We start from the raw sequence: 17,987 nt of genomic DNA, 5'->3' as shown, positions 1-17,987 counted from the left end.
CTTACTGCGTAATAATTTTCACACTGACCCATTTCTCTGCCTGGAAGGAATTCAAAGCAGAAGCCCCAAAACACTTGAGCTTATTGTATTTCCGTTCAACATTGAGCTAGAAGCATCCAAAATCTTTAGCCAAAATAATTTCTTACCAAGTTTCCAGCCAAATTCCCAGACTCAAGAGATTCCATGAATCATAGATAAACAGCAAGGCACTCACTCCATAACTTAGCTGCTAATTACAAATGGGCAAATGTAATATAGAGAGTCATTAATTGGTCTAAAACAAGCCTGGGGCCAAATTTGGTGTAATGGGAACACTGCTTAGATATAAGGATGAGAAATAAAAGCATTCAGTGCATGGGCAAAATTTAAGCAGCTTTAGTAGCGAAAAGCATGCAGTTTTTCATGCTTCACTATATCTTGCCTACACAGTGTTTAACTTAGTGTTTGACTTTATGTATTGCAGAATGGCTTTGTTTTGGTTGCATGCACAGCAGCCTTCTTTTAACATTTATTCCTCAGGAGTAAGGTTTTTATTTAATGCAGAACTCACAGACTGAAAGGATTAATCTTTTGTATGCCTTCTTCCTTGGAGGGTGTTTTTAGCAGAAATATATTTGTTTCTGAGCTTTCTGGGTATATATTTTGCTGTAAATGCTTGCTTCTTCTCCCCCTCTCCCCAGCTTGTTTACTCAGGGAATGAAAACTTGACCTTGACTTTAAAGTCTTTGGTTTTTCAGACTGTACAGTCAGCAGAGAGCAAGGGGAAAAAATCAATGTGAAACATATTAGACAAGTATAAGAGTAATGCATAAATGCTGGGAAGTCATCCTGGAAATGGAAACAACTGAGGTAATTCTGAAAGGAAAGCACACCACGCTGATGTACCTTCTGTCACTAAAAACCCACGTTCCACTTTCTCCTTTCTTCACCCCTGTTCTGCCTGGTCCCCAACACATCCCTGGGGCTGTAGGAACAAGGGTACATGTGGTTTGTGGTGCAAGGGCAGGAGCTGAGCAGGGGGTCGGGTGGGATGCTCGGCTCTGGGGATGTGACCCGGCACCCCGGTGCCCACAGAGGTTGGACACTCTCCACCTTTGGAGGTTTTCAAGACCCAGCTGGAAAATCTCTGAGCAAGCAGGTCTGACCTCATAGCAGACCCTGCTCTGAGGACAGCATCAGAGTAGGGACCTTCTGAAGTCTCATCCAGACTGAATTATCCCGTGACCCCATGTCCCTTTATCTTGCAAATGTCCTGTTAACATCTCACGTGAAAAATACTTTGAAAGACTCAACAAGACAGGCAAGAAGTGATAGCTCAGCAGACCGGAGACATGACATTGTTAATGAGGATGTCAACTAGAGCCAGTTGTGACAGATCAGGTGGCGTTTGCCACCGACAAACTTGCAAAGCACCTCTCTTCCCTTGCCCGTCTCTATTTGGGGAGAGATTCTGACGTTTCCTTGCCATTTCTCAATTATGCTTTGGAAAAGTAGCTTAACTGCCTTGGCTCACTGCAGGGACACCAAGGTCGGGGTCAAAGTCAGACTTCATTTACAGAGCTGCCTTTCCAGGAAGTCACACACGTTGCAGTTTAAGCACAAATCGTGTTTGGCTCAGTTTTGGCTTAAATACTAGTAAGATGTCCACAGCAATAACAGCAGACTGTTATTGCGTATGTGTATGAAATTTTAAATTAATTGGATGGCATTCAAGCACATCATTTGCATTCTCAAAACATCTCAGAAGGACTCTTTTAAAAGAAATTAATACTTAATTTAAAAAAATGCACTGGCTTACCAAAGCCTTAATTAAACACATGCACCTTTCTGGCTCTTACAAGTGCTTTACCCCTCATTTAGTCTGCCAGGAAACCGCATCACAGGTGCTCTCTGCTGCAAGGAGATGCTCTGTGACTGGCACTCGTCCATCAAGCCCTCAAGTCCAGCTCCCCTTCTTGCATATCAGAGCAGCAGAAGTTACAGAAGCCAAGGATTTGCTGGGAGGCTTTGGGAGTCCCTTCCAAAGACTAGGAATGATCCTAACCAAGGAATAGCCCCATACGAAGAACCTGCTCAATTAGTGACACCAAGCAGGAAAATACGTGAGTTGGGGAAGCAGGAAGAGCCATTCCTCATATCAGTTGGATCCACATTTGTATGTCCTTATTCATGAATAATCCACATGTCATTGAATAATTTCCAGTTTCTTCCTTCTGCAAAAAAACGATAAGCAGAAGAAAGCTGAAGTGAACTTCAAGTTAAAGCCCCGTAAAAAGACGTGCCATTGTGAAAAACATGGCTTAGGTTAATATGAGATTAGGTCAACATGGTAAAGTTTAGTCACTTTACCCAGGGCAGAAATCCAACAAAAATAATTTATATTACCTCCTCCGGCTCTTAAAATGGGCTCCATTAATCTCTATTTATCATGCTTTTCCAGGATCATGTGAATGAGGCAAAATATATTTGATATCTCTTTCTGCTTAAGCATGTAAGGCTACTTGGCCAACATCTAGTATTAAGAGTTTCTGCCGCAGTATTAAATGGACTTACACATTTTTCACATCATCTAAACAATTTGTGGTTAGCCCATTTGAGCCACTTCCAATAATTTTTGAAATATAAAACCCTTATTTAGGTCAAATTGAAAAAAAAAACAAAAAACAAAAAAACAAAAAACAAAAAAAAACCTTTGATTTGGATTGTCCTGAAAGGAGCTTTTTGCCCAAATTTTACATAGCACTTGAACCAATTTGATCCCAGGAGAGGCAACACCCGGGATATTGCCCGGGAAGTACGGCCAGTACAACTACGCTCACGAGGGCTTTGGGGGGCTCTACATTTCTTGCCTTTCTGCTCAATCCGAGGTATCAGGAGTATTTCCATAGCACAATGAACTCCCCAAAACTCCCCTAAAGTCACACACTATCCCTCGATGGGCTCCTTTTGTGCAGGGCCTTCTCACAGAGAGCTCACAGCAGGGACCTTGCTCACAACCCCGCTGCATTTTCAGTGGAGCTGCACGAGGGATAAAAGTAGGGCATCGTGCTCAGAAGAAGAACTGTGCAGACAGGTTTTGCATGCAGAGCGAAAGCGGAGAATGTGTTGGGTGGTTGGTTTTTTTTTCTTGTGTGTGTGTGTGTGCGTGTGTTGTTTTTTTTTTCTCCCCCTTTCATTTCGCTGACTTTGCACAAAAGTTGAAAATCAGGTTTTAGCTGGTGAAGGTAAATGACTTTCTGCACCAGGTTGTGAAAGTGAGCTTGGCAGCGAGAAGCAGCCTGGTGGGAGCCAGAGAGGGGCTGCCACCAGCCCAGGGTCCCAAGGCGTGTGGCCATCGGGCCACAGGGCCCGTGCCCATGGAGGGGACGACTCGGCAGCTTCCTCGAGATGTCCTCGGAGGGCTGGGAAACCCAGCAGGGAGATCGGCATCGCTCGGGGCGTTGCTCTTTGCCCTAGTTTTGTGGTTTGGAAGTCGATTTGAATGGAAAATGAAGAGGGTTGGTAGGGCAAGTCAGGGAAGGGAAAAGGCAGCAAGACAACGAGAAGAGATTAAAGGAGCGGAGCCTGGACTTGAAAGAGTCTCTGGGAGCAGCGTTTCTCCCCACAGAAAGGAAGTGGTTTATTTTCCCTGGAAGGAGACAAAACGAAGAGCGGGGCCCATTGCCGTGGCACGAGCACCTGGAGTTGCGCTGGCTACGGCCAGCGCGTGCTGGCAGTGATAGCCACAGCATAACGTGCAGCAACTGGCCATAACCACCTCTCCTCGTTGATCAGCAGCAGCCCAAGGTTTGCCAGACAGTCCCCGTGGTTTTTGCCCTGTTACCGTAACCCCCTTCCCTTCCCGTTGAGTGAGGTGCACACAGCCTGACAGCGGAGCGGGCACGGAAATGCACGGTGGCATTTACTGCAATTTCATGCACACATCCCATGGGTCACATTTACCACCAGAACATGATTCAGCGGCAATAGGTTGCAGGACTACGGAGACAACAGCAGAAGTTCACCAGAAGAACCAGAGCTCACAGCCTCTCTGTACCTCTAATTTTACGCCGCAAGGCATGCATAAAACGGCTCTTGCGCCCTAAAATAATTTAAGATCTCATCTAGTTAAGCACAACTCTCTCTTGGCCCTGTGGGTTGACAGTCGCGTCTTTTTGTCGTGCCTCATTTTCTCTGCTGGAAAATGAGAATCACGATATTTTGGAAGCTGGTATCTACCAGCAAGAACATACCACAAATGCATAACCTCTGCCTCCCCTCCCATAGCACAGTTCAGATACACAAGAAAGCAAAACATAGACCAGTAACAGGAACCCCGGGGCACCTTTGCGTGGTGAGGGGCTCCGCTACTTCCCACCCCTACTTAGCAGCTTTCTGCTGAGGAATTATTGCAGCAGTGGGGAAATTAATATGAGGGAGAGGAGTGCAGCAACCTTTGGCAAGTCTTCGGCAAGTTCAGCTTTTTATTTTTCCAGGGTTTGCTCTTCTGAGCAAAAAGCCTCAGACATTCTTGCTCAAGTCATTTCATGCACAGCTTAATTCTTCCCATAATTGGGAGGGGGATGTATTCCAAAAAAGATCTGATCCAAAATGATCTGATCCAAAATGATCAAGGTGGTTTAATAACATGAGACGAACGGCAATGCTATGGCCCTGCTAGACAACAGCAAAACACATTCGAACACACAGCTCAGACCTTGCTGCATTACACATGTAATTAGGTTGTTTCCATGGTAATGATCTAATTATGGACTTCTTGGCTTTGTGTAATCACATTTGCTGCATTTTGGCAGAACTGTTTTCCTTATTTTTGAACTGCTACACTTGGCAAGATATTCTTCCTAAAGCCAAATAATAATTTTGCCTCATGGAAACCGACAGCTCTGTGAGTTTTTATTTAAAGCAGCATTGAAGATACAAGACAAGACATAAGTATATACATATATCTACCTAATATGTATATATGTATATATAAAGAAATATTTTCTCCCAGTAATGTCTATTCCTCCTTCCTTCCTACCTCTTTTTACAAGTGCTTAAAATAATGAACTGTAGCACTGACTCCTACGTGGACCAGGAAACTCATGAGACCTCTCTTCTATTCCCAGCAAAGAAGCATGCTGACCTTAGGGCATGAAGTTTCACCTCTCCCTGCCTCATTTTGCCCATCTTGGGATAATGATCCTGACTTCAGATGAGATGTATATGTAAAATGTGCCTTATTTTTACAAAGCTATTTTAGTTCCTGGTGAGTACCTTGGAGACTGTTGCAGAAATCCTGGTCCTGTAAAGGCCAAGGGCAAAACTGCTATTGACTTCGACATTGCTGCAATTTAACGTGTCTGTCCAAAAAACTTAGAAAAATCAGATACAGGAAGCCAAATGCAGCAGTCTTGACTAATACGGATTCTCCATGGTGTTGTCCTAGAGAAGAGCAAGCAAATCCCTGCTCTGTGGCCATATGGGACATCCCTACCCCAGCACAGGGAGTGAGCCAGGAGATGGCCAGCAGTGAGGAAGGAGGAGGCAAGGGACAAGCACATGTCCCCTGCGTGCCCATCACTGCCAGCTGGCAGGAGAAAAAAAAAAAAGAAAAGCTTCTGAAACAGGATCAAAAATTGATGGCAAATACTGTATTTCTCCTAGCTGCTCTAAGTAATAGCAGTTCTGGGGCTCCAGGGGAATCCAGCTTCCATATTTGTTGCTCACATATGTGATCCTGTCTCCCTGAGCCCAACGCTCCTGAAAGCTCAGCTTATTTCCCTGCTTTAGGTCATGGTTTTAGGGAGGCAGGAGGCTCGGTGTGCAGGACTCCGTTGGAACCAATTCTTGCACGGATTTATCGCCGCTGCTCTCTGTGGACAAGGAGTCTGTGACCTGCAGCCTCTCCTAAGGCAACGCGCTCCTTGAAGCCAGATCTGGCTGTTAGTTATCCCTTATAAAGATTTTTAAAGCTTTCTTGCAAAACAAAAGATTTATTTCTGGCTTGGGCAATAAGGGACCTGGGGAAAGGCAGGAGATGAAAGGTCAAGCAAGAGGAGCTTATGAAATCACATCGGAGCAGCGCTGCAGGCTGCAGTCAGCCAGGAGCTCCTGGCCACCGACGTGGCTCTTCATGGGAAGGCCCAACTCTTTCATTAGAGTTGCCATGACAATAGAAAACGCCTAAAAAAAATCTATTAAATGCGATATTGGCACCAAGCCAAGAAGTTAAGCCAAATCCCACTCTCTGGTTGCTCCAGTGAGTCAGTAGCTTTCATAGTAATATTGCTAAAGGCAGGATTTGGTCATTTGAAGAATGGGGAAAATAGGTATGAAATGCAAATTACGATAGAAAAGATAAATGCTGAAAAGAATTTGATGCAGAAAGATCCCGGGAATGCAGAGAATATTCTTTACAGCTTTTGCTTAGTGTCCTGACTATACACACAAGACAAACAGAGCTGTCTGATGGACAGGTGGCTATGGTGACTTTCTAATATAACACTTGTTCTGCACCCCTGCCAGGGGCTATGAACTGAAATCTCCATCTCTCAATCGTTATAGAGATTTCAAACCGAAAATGAGTGACACTGAATTTCAAGGTCTGAGCAAATAGAATTCACTTTTGAAGCACTTTTTTTTCCCAATAAATCAGATTTTTCTTCTGTTCAAGAAAACTTGATATTGCCATTTTTGACATGAATAATAATGTGAATTTCTTTTCTTTTCTTTTTTGCTTTAATGGTGCTTGGGATAGTTGGTCTCTGAGTGTAGCATCCCAGGAGCTGATAGCAAGAACCAGAGCCTCTGTCTGCTCTTTTGCAGCACTGTCCACACTATTAGCCCCGAGCAGGTGAGTTATGCTACTGAGCCATATGCTCTCATATAATATTCTGGAGAGGATAAAACTAATAGTGCTTAACTACTGGCAGTAGTATTTTAGTAGACTGACGCTTCTCAAATGCCAAGCTGTACCCAGATAAGTCACAACAATGGCACGATAGACATGGTAAAAGTCAAACAGCAGCCGAGGACCTTTCTGCAGGTCGTATGAATCCGCGTCTGTATCTTAACCTGTTCAGCAGGTAAATATAAAATGTGCAGCTGCTTTTGGAAGGGAACATCATTCCCCATTGACAGGCAGCCACCTCCTGGATGGGAGGATACGGCAGTGGGCGAGCAGCCTTAGTGGGGCATTTTTGTGCCTCCTGGCTCCTCTGCCCTCCTGCCAGCCAGGGGGAGGGAGGATGAGGAGGGAGCTCATCAGTCAGCGGCCCCAAGGCTGGCAGAAGAGAGCAAATGTTGAGGCTGGTGGGGAGCCTGGCTGCAAACACCCTGCTGGCTCCAACAGCAATAACCACCATTCGTTGCCTTTAAGGTAATGCACTCTTGTCAAACCAAAACCAAAACTGAGCCGTCTGTTCTCCTTTCCACGCCTGTGATTTCTGTTAATGCCATCACGGGTTTAATGCATGCCTGGAGAACAGACCAGACCCCTCAATTTATTCTACCCTTGTTTCTTTCATTGGTAACCCAGAAATGTGCATTACACGTAGCAGCAATGCCAAGTGCCACGTACCGCCGCTCCTGCTGCACAGGCTCCATATGCTGCCTATCCGTGTCGATCCCAGGGAGCTCTGCTGTTGCACAAGGACACTTTTCATATTGTATGGGTGTAAATTAAAGCTGACACTTTGCAGCTTTAATTCACAGACTAAACCTGATGCTTCCTCATGCCCTACGTATTGGATAACCTTAGTGCCACTATCAATACAGCCAGATAATTACAACTAGTAGGAAAATTAAGTGTGTTTCCAGCTTTTTCATCCAAATAAAGACATGGTGATATGCTTCTGCCAAGGTTTACACAATTCCCCTTTATTGCACTGAGAGCTCACAAAAAATTAATCCTACACAACACTTTTAAAATGAACACTTTCAACCAGAAATCCCCTTTTATGTAGATCTGGTTCATCTATCTGGGTATGAATCACAAATTCTGTGTGCGTAGGGGGGAAAATGTCCCTCTGTTTCCCTGTTGATCTGCTGCCAAACCCACTGATGTTTACAGCCAAACTTAAGAAAGACTGAGAAAAATGGAAGAGCAGCCAAAAACGTCAGTGCTTTCACCTTTGGGTTTCAACCAAATAATACTATCATTACCCATTTTCTCTTAGTCACCAAGATCTTATTTCTCAAACATGCTGCTCTCTTCCTCTTCACGTTTGCTTTGCTAAAGGTCAAAAGAAGTTTGCCCTTTGTGGACATTTCCTTAGGATGAGATACTAGTACAGTGAGCACTGCTTCCCACTGCCCTGGGATGCATCCCAAGTTACAGTGTTGGATGGAGCAATGAGAAGGGGGAGGTCCTGTTTCTGATCACAAAACACCGGGAATATGCGTGCAAGCCCCAGCTCTGACTTCTGGGGCCTCTAAGGTAAAAGAGCTGAACTGACCTATGGAGACATGGAAGCAAAATGACCACAATCATTAACTGCAATAAAATGAATGCAATAAAATATTTCATGCAACAAACTTTCATCTATGCACACAGCTGTCAAGAAACCATTCCTGAATCATGAGCATGGGTTTGGGCACACATATACAAACACACACATACCACATGTATACTCAGAGAGATCAATAGTTTGCATATGGTGCATGTGGCATAATTCATGAGTTTTCTTGAAGCCTGTCACAAATCTGAGATGTATTGGGTGAGAAGAGTACTGGGGTAGTCTTTTAATTAGTCCACAGCTCAGCTGAGTTGTAAAATTCATTCTCTGACATTGCATCCAAAATTTATAGCCTTTTAAATCAAAGGAACATCTCAGACACTGAGCTTTTGCTAATCGGAGGTGTTAATGATAAAAGCAAAAGCTTGAAAAAGGGATATGTTAGACCAGTGTGCTACTCTGTAAAAATTAATCTGGAAAATATATGGGGCTCCCAGCTGCCTCCCTCATATCTGTGTATTATCCACTTGCCACTGCTGGAAGTGGCGTGATGGGAAAACAGCACTTTGCCCATCTGTGGCAAATCCTCCCCCAGGGCTCCTTGGTGCACGCACACTGCAAGGATGCTATAGGACCTTCTGCTCAAGGGCAACACGCTATAGAGGACGATGTCTTGGTGAACACACAGCCTTAGCAAGCTCTAGAGCTAGAGGCGGAGGGGAGGATGCGCAGATAGGGGCTGTACCGGCACGTTGGTGGCAGGAGCTTTGGCTTCATGGCTGGTCGGGTGAGGACGCCGGGCTCGTGATCTCCCCTGGGGCTCGTGGCTCACGGACTGGGAGCTGTGACATTGCATGGACTCGTTTCTACCCGCGGAAAATGAACCATTTATGGCACCCGCTATTGGTGGCACCAGCAGAGAATTTCGGGGAAGTCCATTTGTCAAGTGCTGAGGCACCCGATGTTGTTATCATTGAAGCCTTCAGCACAGTGCAGCGCAGCAATCAATTTCCTAATAAATTAACCCAATTTTCTAATATGAACCAATTTATCTGCCAGGCCAACTTGCCAAACAGTATTAGAGACCAAGGTCAAGCTGAGAAAGTTGTACCACATTTTCAGCTTTCCTTCTCCCTTGGCATCTCTGGAGGCACAATCTGCACTGCTCCTTACCCTGCCGGGGGAATTCTTCCTTAGGAGACTTTCATTTATGGATGGTGCAGACACAGCAGGAATTATATATTTAATGCCAGCCACCAGCACATCAGCTTAAGTCAGAAACTAGCACCTGTCTTTTGTCACTGCTGTAAAGTATTTATAGTGACTGGGTAAAAAAAGATTATTTGAGAGGCCTGATTTGCAGCAGAATCAAGAAAATCCTGGTTTACTATAGCCAAGCTAATGTTATGATTTTATCTATGTTCATTTAGTCTGCAGCTCTGCTGGAGACAACCAGCTTAAAGAATTAGATACAGCAAACATGATAAGAGAGATCTGGGATTATTATTTATAGAAGGTATCACGTAAAGATGAACTATAAAATGATTAATACCGAACAAATACAGATAGTGCTAGTGCCAGGGTACAGAGTAGAAGCAAAGGAATTTCTGCCTTGAATGGTCATTGCACACAGTGCAGACTATGGAAAAATGCAAATATATGTGAGCAGGAAACTCAGGCAGCTGCATACCTTGGGCTGCAATGGATAAAAACATAGGCATGCTAAACTGTTCACGTGATGATACACATCCTGCCATTACCATCCCCAGACCACCAGAAAATACTGATTTGCCCCTTCAGAAGACTTAAGGGGTTGTTCAAAGCAATAATGATTATTATAATAAATGATTATTATTACTGCTATTATTATATTAGTGAGTTAGTGTCCTGGGTGGGTGTGCATATAAACCTGCCTAAAAACAAAGGGTGAGAGGTGTCTTCTAAGGAAAGAGCAATGAGAAGGGTGGACTGAATGGGTTTAGTCTGAAAGAAAATTGGGAGCGGATGGGATAACAGAAGCAAAACAGTGGGATGAAGAGGCACAGATCAAATAAGTGGACAGATCCCCTGGGATCGTGCACTCATGGGCTCACTCTGGCTGCTGAGCAAGTGCCACTAATCAGTTTGGATGAGCTCAGTTTGGATCAAACAGCATCACTGGTAACAACAGCTTCTTCCACTAAATATTCTCCCCCAAGGATATAGAAAGTTGATTCAGTGGCTACTGAATATATATTTGTGTGTGTATAATATATATACCTGTGTATAACACAGATATATAGGTATAATGTGTGTATATTCCTCCTAAGAAGTATCCTTGCAATGCCATACTTCCACCACCATTTCAGTTTAATATAAATAAACTCCAGCTTGCAACAGTTGAATAAGCAAGAACTTCACAAATTACAATGATACCAACAAACCAATCAGAACCATCTTTTAAATCAAGAAAAAGCATTGCTAAAACTAGTACTGCTTAAAGAGAAGACATAATAAGACAAAGCTCTGCAAGTGAAAACCTGGGCAAAGCACAGGTGGACAAGGAAGTTGTCAGGAAAAAAATAAGGGATCCACCAGAAATTACAGTAACTAGGAGAATTCCTGGAGATTCTAAGGAACAATTCTGGAACAGCCCTTCCTTGCATGAAGAAATCCCTCTAGTTCATTTATCTTCTGACCTCTTTCTATCCTAGATTGCATTTAGTCCAGGATCAGCTTCAGATGCAAGTGTGATTTGATACAAAGCCTGCTGGACACCATGGAAGAGCTTCCACCGGCATTCATGAGCACAACCTGGTCCATACAACTAACCACATTTCCTAGATTGTGATAATGAGAAAACATTATGACTGGTATTGCCTTCATTATAAGTCTAGGGTCGTTACTATTGAATTCAGCATTACCCTAGTATTTCTGAAACTTGGGTTCGGAGAATTCTCCATATTTAGCCAAAAAACTAAAAGAAAAAAAAAGTAGGAAAATAGAGACTGAGAAAACAGTGAAAGTCTATTATTCACATATTCACATTTTGAATGAAAGCACTGTGAAAGGGGTAGACCAACCACAACAGATCAACCACAAATTACTTCATCATGGCCTGAGAGACCATCAGTGGTTTATGCTGATGGTCTGGGAATCACCTGCCAAGATGACGCATAATTATTCCGAAATTTGAGCCATGCAATTATGTGATTTTTGCATAATATTAAAATTGGAAAACTGAAGAAAATATGTTCTAGTTCAATTAGAAGAAGATTTTTTTAAAAAACAAACAGAAAGCTTAAAAAAGCTCATCTTTAGCTAACTAATAAAACCATTTCTTTCCATTTTCAGATTAATCTTTAAAGGAATCAGAAATGAAATAAAATAACGTCATTTAATAAAGGCAGGCAGTGGATATATCTAGAATGGGGTATTTGGAAAAGGAAAATGCTGCATTTCCACGTCAGCAGGGAAGCAGAGCAGGCCAGGAAGAATAGGAGAGGCCAAAGTAGATGCACCAGCTAGTCTGGGATGCTGGGTCCACCCGGAGCTCTCAGAGGCAGGGGCCAAGCTGTGCTCAGGGATGTCCTCTGCACAGGAACCACAGCATGGGACATCTGGGCCAGCAGAAGGAAGGAATGGCAGAAAGAGGCAGGGTTTGCCCCAGTCTCATTCTGACACGAGCCTGGATGTGGTTGGAGTGGACATCTCGATGTGGGAATGTCCTGCACTGACACGCAAGCAGCCACAGGTCCCCATCGCAGGGGTGTCACTTTGGTTTCCATATGACATTTGTCTGGAAAGTCACTCCTGGTGTGCAAGCACAACAGCAAGCTCTGCAGCGATAGCAGAATACCTGCTCTGAAATGAGTGGCAATTTCTCTCCCTATTTAAACCTATCTGTAGAAATGATCCCACGGCCACTTATATTAAACTGTCAGTGAGCACATCCCTTAAAAGTTTTCTATTCTGTTTTTAATTTACCGTGTTTGACAAGGAGGGGAACTGAACACAGCTTGTGCTGACTGCGGCGCCGCTCGGCCCATTTGCTCTGGCTGAGTGTTGGGCCAACGACCCGGCAGCCCAAGCTGTATATTCTGCTTTTTACCAATGACAGAGTCATTCGACCACCTCTATGCACTGCTTTTTTATTTATTTATTTTTCCTCCAGTTACTAAGCCCTGGAGCCCAATAGATGTCCTGCTCCTAATGGCATTAAGATGTTTACGTACTTGAATAGGAAGACTTCTCTGAGCACATGGCATTTCTCTTCCTTTTTCTCCCCAATGTTCTTACTTATCCTGTTGTATTCTGGATACCTGGGGGTGGAAGATGCTCCAGGGCTTGTGGCTGAGTGGGACCGTAGCCCAGCAGTGACCACACTCAGCTCAGAGGGGCCACCACACGTGCAGATCGCAGCCTGTGATCTGGGCAGCCCTCGGGTCCACGAGCTGCAGCGCAGAGATTTGTAAAAGACAGCAAAGAAAGAAAACCTGTTTCCAGTAGGATTAAGCTTTCTGCAACTATAGCCGCAGCTCTACCGGCAATTGGTGTCTGCAATCAATAAAACTCAAAACCTGCAATATCCTTTAAATTTAAAGGGAAAAAGCCCCAGAGTGCACAATCCTCTGGATTGGGTGTAGCTGTTGACAAGTAACAACTTTTGAAAAGGAAAATATCTGTATATTTTTAAGAATAAAGGCACTGTTTCTAACTGGCACAGAGGCATAGCAGGAAGGATTCCACCAAAGCCCTGACCTACACTTACAAAACCACTGTTGTGACAGGCTCTTCAGTGTCACAGAGTTGGCTCAGTACCAAAGGGAAAGAGCTTTTCTTGGTTAAAGTAACTTTCTGTTCAGCAGGTTTTTAAGAAAGTGATTTCTTGGGAGTTGTCTCCTGTATTACGCCTTAGGACATCCTTGAGGTCTCTGATCCAAGGGCCAGACCTGCTTTTGGACACAGATTTGGTGCAGAACAGTGCATGCCAGCTGTCCTAAACTGAAAATGCAGAAAGGAGCATTTTAGGAGCAAATGTTCAGCAGAAGATAAGCATCCTCCTGCTTTGGGCAGCCAAGGAAGGCAAAGTAAATCACTCTAGCCTATAATTTAAGCAAAGGATCCATAAAATCTCTGTTCCTGCAGCTATCACAACTCTTTAATTTTCCTCTACTGCCTGTAGGTTGGACATTAAAGTCAAGGGAGGGTTGGGGAAGACAAGAGCTTCAGGCCATTTAGTGATAGCACCCCAGGGCGTCCCTGTGCATCCCTTCAGCCCCTGTCAGAGATGGAGCTTGTGGTGTCTCTGCAGACACAGATGCTGCTCCGGCATCTCCGCTGGGAGCCAGGAGGAGAGCCAGGGACGGGGGACTCAACCTGTCCCTCCCCGCTGCAGGTTTGGGCAGGTGGCTGCGGGACCTGGCACTGCTCCCGAGTTGTTGCATCACCAAGGCCGAGGGAATAAGCTCGGCACATGCAAGGCAAGGGCTTGATTCCTGCTTTCACGTATATTCACGCACAATTAAGGTCATGGGCTTATCACAGTTGGCTCTTTACTTATTTATCTATGTCCTTAACAGTTTGGCTGTGGGGACGGGATGGCTGTGTTCGGGGCCCATGAGCTGCTGATTTTGCAATCTCCTCTCTCCCCAGCATGTTCTGTTTACATTTCCAGGCAAGTGTTATTTCAATTTCTGTTTATCTCCTGTATCAATCATGGAGACGGTCTCAAAAAAACAAGGCCAGGCCGATGAAGAACATGCAGGTTTTGCTTGGACCACGATACGGCATTCCTGAAAGTTGGCTGCACCTCACAAGGACTCTCAAAATTATGTTATTTACTACCCTCCACCTCACAAAGCGGAGCTGAGACACAGACTTTTCCCAACGGCAGCTGTTAAAACTTTACGGCAAGGGTAGAGGTGGTTAACCCCTGTTTTCCCTCATTTACTAACCTTTAGATGGTGTAAAAAGAAGAAAAAAAAAAAAAGAAAGCATCACTTTCTGAACCACCTTCAAGCAGTGCCATTGGTGCTGGCAGTGCTGGTGACTAAAGTCTCTGCTTTCTGCAAGCTGCAGAAACTTCCAGGAGCTGCTGTGGATGCTTTGATTTGTAGACGGCGAGGGGGAGAGGCATGGGGCACCCTAACTACAGTTGTGTGCTCATGGTAGAGCAAGAGAGAACCCAAAGCTCAGTTTTCTTTGTGGATGTGAGATTTTCCTTCCTTCAAATTAAAGCAAGCAATCTTCCAAAAACGAAGAGAGGGAAGAGGAAGAAAAGCACCAGGCTGCATTTCCTGCGGAGGTCAAAGAAACCGGCTCCCAAACGCAAACGTGGCAGCCCACGGATTTACAATGCAAAGCTTAAGAACATGTGAATGCTGGCATTTAAGAGGAATGTAAAAAATGAAAATATCAGTTAAAACACACTCTGAGAGAAAAAAATATTCTGAATCACTACAATTCAAACAAAGCAACTGTCAGTTCCCTGGAAATTTACATTTAAATGCATGATATAATTCTCATGCTAGATCATCTATTGTCAACACAATCATTACTCAGAATGTCTGCTGAGTGGAGGAGAGAGGGGCTATAGCTTAGCTTGTGTATGTACATTGGTCTGGCAAGGCCATGCAATACAGTCAAACTGAGCAACCTACATTTTGCTTTTTTCCTCGAACCCATAGGGATGGTTACAGATAGGGCTGAGAAACCTGGAAACATCTCTCTTGAGAAACATAGAGGAGATGTATAGAGGTGGAAAAAAGAGGGTCAACATCAAAATGCCCAGGGGTGTCGGGGTGTCCAGTGGTAAGGCATTACTGGAAACAAACAGCCCATGAGATCGAAAGGATTCATTTTACTACATGCTCAAAACCAGTCTCCCTCCTAGTACTCTGCCTATTGCAACATATTTTTGCTAACAAGATAAGACTTGCTTGTAACATCAGCCCTGCCTACACGTCATCTACTGCCTGCTTCCCATCTGTTCATCTCGATATTTCCTTAATCTCTCTCACACAGCTCCATGAATAGTTCCCCTCTGCAGCACAGGGAGTGAAATTGGAGAAGGCAACATTGCTCTCTGGGAAAGACATATATCGGGTTGGGAGCAGCCACTGAACGGCCCGGGCAGGCTGGTTGCTCCTGGAGACGGCCCATAGAAATACAGCAGGAACACGGAGGCGGTAGTTGCACTGGAAGTGCCTGTTCTTTAATTATAAATGCTCTTCCTCCAAACAGCTTTTTTAACATCTGGCCATAAATTACACAGAGTTACTGAGATTTTCAGACAGGAGATCGATAGAGATTTCTTTTTTTCTTGGCCAGGAGGCAAAGCCATTACATAAGGGCTGTGCTTTCTCCCTCCGCTCACCAAGCTTTCAGAAAATGGCAAGTGTTCAGAATGAGAGGACTATTCTTAGATGAGGGGCACAGCCTCAAGCAAAGAGGCAGCAGCACCTCCACAGAGCAGGGGTCTCAGCTTCCATAAGGGCATGGAGGCCCTTGGCTTGAGGAGAGGATACGCTAAGAGAAGGAAATCACGGCCCCAGGGTGGTGGCGTTCAAAAACGAGCTGGATTTACATACAAACAAACCAGGTAATAACAAGGAATGGGATCAAGGGCCTCCCAGTGCTCCTGCTCGGTGCAAGGAAACCTCATGATATGAGGGGAAATAAACACTTTTAATGTAACAACACGAAAGCCGCAGGCCTGCGATGTCGGATCTCACAGATCGTTTTTAGTGAAAATTACTCTCCGAGCAAGCAGAGGTTTTCGTCATAAAAAGAGAGCACTGCTTTTTCACCCACTGCAACCTGCATCACGTGCTTCATCTCATATAAGCTGCTGCTAGGTGTTTTGAGCACAGAACCGCATCTGCATCGTCGCAGATGACCCGTCTCACGCAGACACGATACATGAGCCTTCCCAAAGACGTTTCGGTGACCCAGTATTGTGCTGTAAGACATCTGGCTGCTACCTGTTAGTAACAGAGCTTAGAATAAAGCCACGTTTTTATGAGTTGTGGTTCACAGGCAAAAAAAAAAAAAAAAAAAAAAAGAGGAAAAGAGAAAAGAGAAAATCCACACGCGGATTGTACTGCCACGACACTGAGTGTTACGAGTTTTCACCCACATCCAGCAGCACCTTCCTGTCGCATTCAGTGTGGCAGAGGGGAAAGGATTTGCCAACCCATCACAAATATAGGGCTGCTTTGGGGGACAGCACCTCCTTAACCGATGAGCTTCTCTCAGATTGCAACCATTAACCGGGTGCGAGTGAGCACTCTTGGACTTGCTGCACTACGCTGGAGAGAAACACGAACCTAAGGAAAACAAGGAATTTTCCCCTGGCACATGCCAACTGGGGGATGCACCCACTCCACGTCAGGTCACCCGCACTGGTGCCTTTTGGACCTCATGGTCACCAGGTAGTGTCTCTTGCACGTTGGCTTCCCCGTGGCTCAGAGGGACGCTCTGCCCACGCTGCCCTGAACCCTGCACCATCCCCACTGTGGGGAGAAGGCACCTGGCACGGGGCTTACGTGCTAGTTTTGCATGGTCCCTTCAGTTGCTTAAACTCCTGGCAGATGCCTGCTCTGCTAATGTGCTCCAGACAGCTTGAAAAAACTGCATCTCTGTCATTGAGCAAGTTCTCGGAAGGTGGGAGAAGGCGAGTGGGCGTCTGTTGGTCAGCTGGGCATCTCCACACTGAGCGAGTGGCCACTTTGCCATGGGCTCCAAAACCCAGCCTGGAATCACTCACCTGGTTGCCTAGATCGCAGGCAGGGTGGTCCTCAAAGGACTACACTGAAGCAATGCAAAACCCAGAAAAACACGAAATATTTTCATACCCCTAACGCTAAGTGAAAGAGAGTTCAAGCTGCCAGAAAGGTCAAGTGTTCCTGGGAGAGATGGAAAGCTGAATTTCAAAGCAGAGCCATAAAAGCACATTGCAGCAGCTGAGCCAAAATGCACTCTCAGTTCACCTTCCAGTGTAAGATCCAGAGTCAGATTTGGACTAGATCCACCGGTATGAAGGTCTGCTCTCAGAAACATGGACTTTCAAGGCTCTTTCATGATACAGCAAGCACGGGCACACAGGCGGTTGTGCGCTGCCTTTCCTGAAGCAGCTGATGCTGCTGCTGTGATGCTCCCAGGCATTACCAGAGCTGGCAATTCTGCTGTCTTAGTGTGACTAGCAGAAGAGTCATTCAGTTTTTCTGTATCTCAAAGCCACTCTGTCTGTAAGTGCAGCCGATGTGCTTTAAAATAAGGATGGTGTCTACTGCTAGGGAGACAGTGAATTCTGTTTGCAAGCAAGATAATCAAAATAAAAACAGCAGTCAAAGAAAGCAGCAGCCAAATATTAGAAATAGCCCCTCAAATAAAAGCTTTGCAAAGCAAGGAGGCACTGCAAGAACAGCAATGGCCTTTGTGACAGCATTTCCAGCATTAATTCATCCTCAACAAATTGAAGAATAAACTGATATCTGATATCAGTTCTCCCCAGGCCAAGGGAAAGTTTATTGGCATTATCATATCTAGCACACGTGCACAAGGGAA

The sequence above is a fragment of the Tinamus guttatus genome, unplaced genomic scaffold, assembly GCF_059628265.1.
Source record: "Tinamus guttatus ecotype Peru unplaced genomic scaffold, ASM5962826v1 Tinamus_guttatus_pri_ptg000198l, whole genome shotgun sequence".
NCBI classification, from domain to species: domain Eukaryota; kingdom Metazoa; phylum Chordata; class Aves; order Tinamiformes; family Tinamidae; genus Tinamus; species Tinamus guttatus.
The sequence above is the reverse complement of the archived record's forward strand: the minus strand, read 5'-3'. Positions refer to the sequence as shown.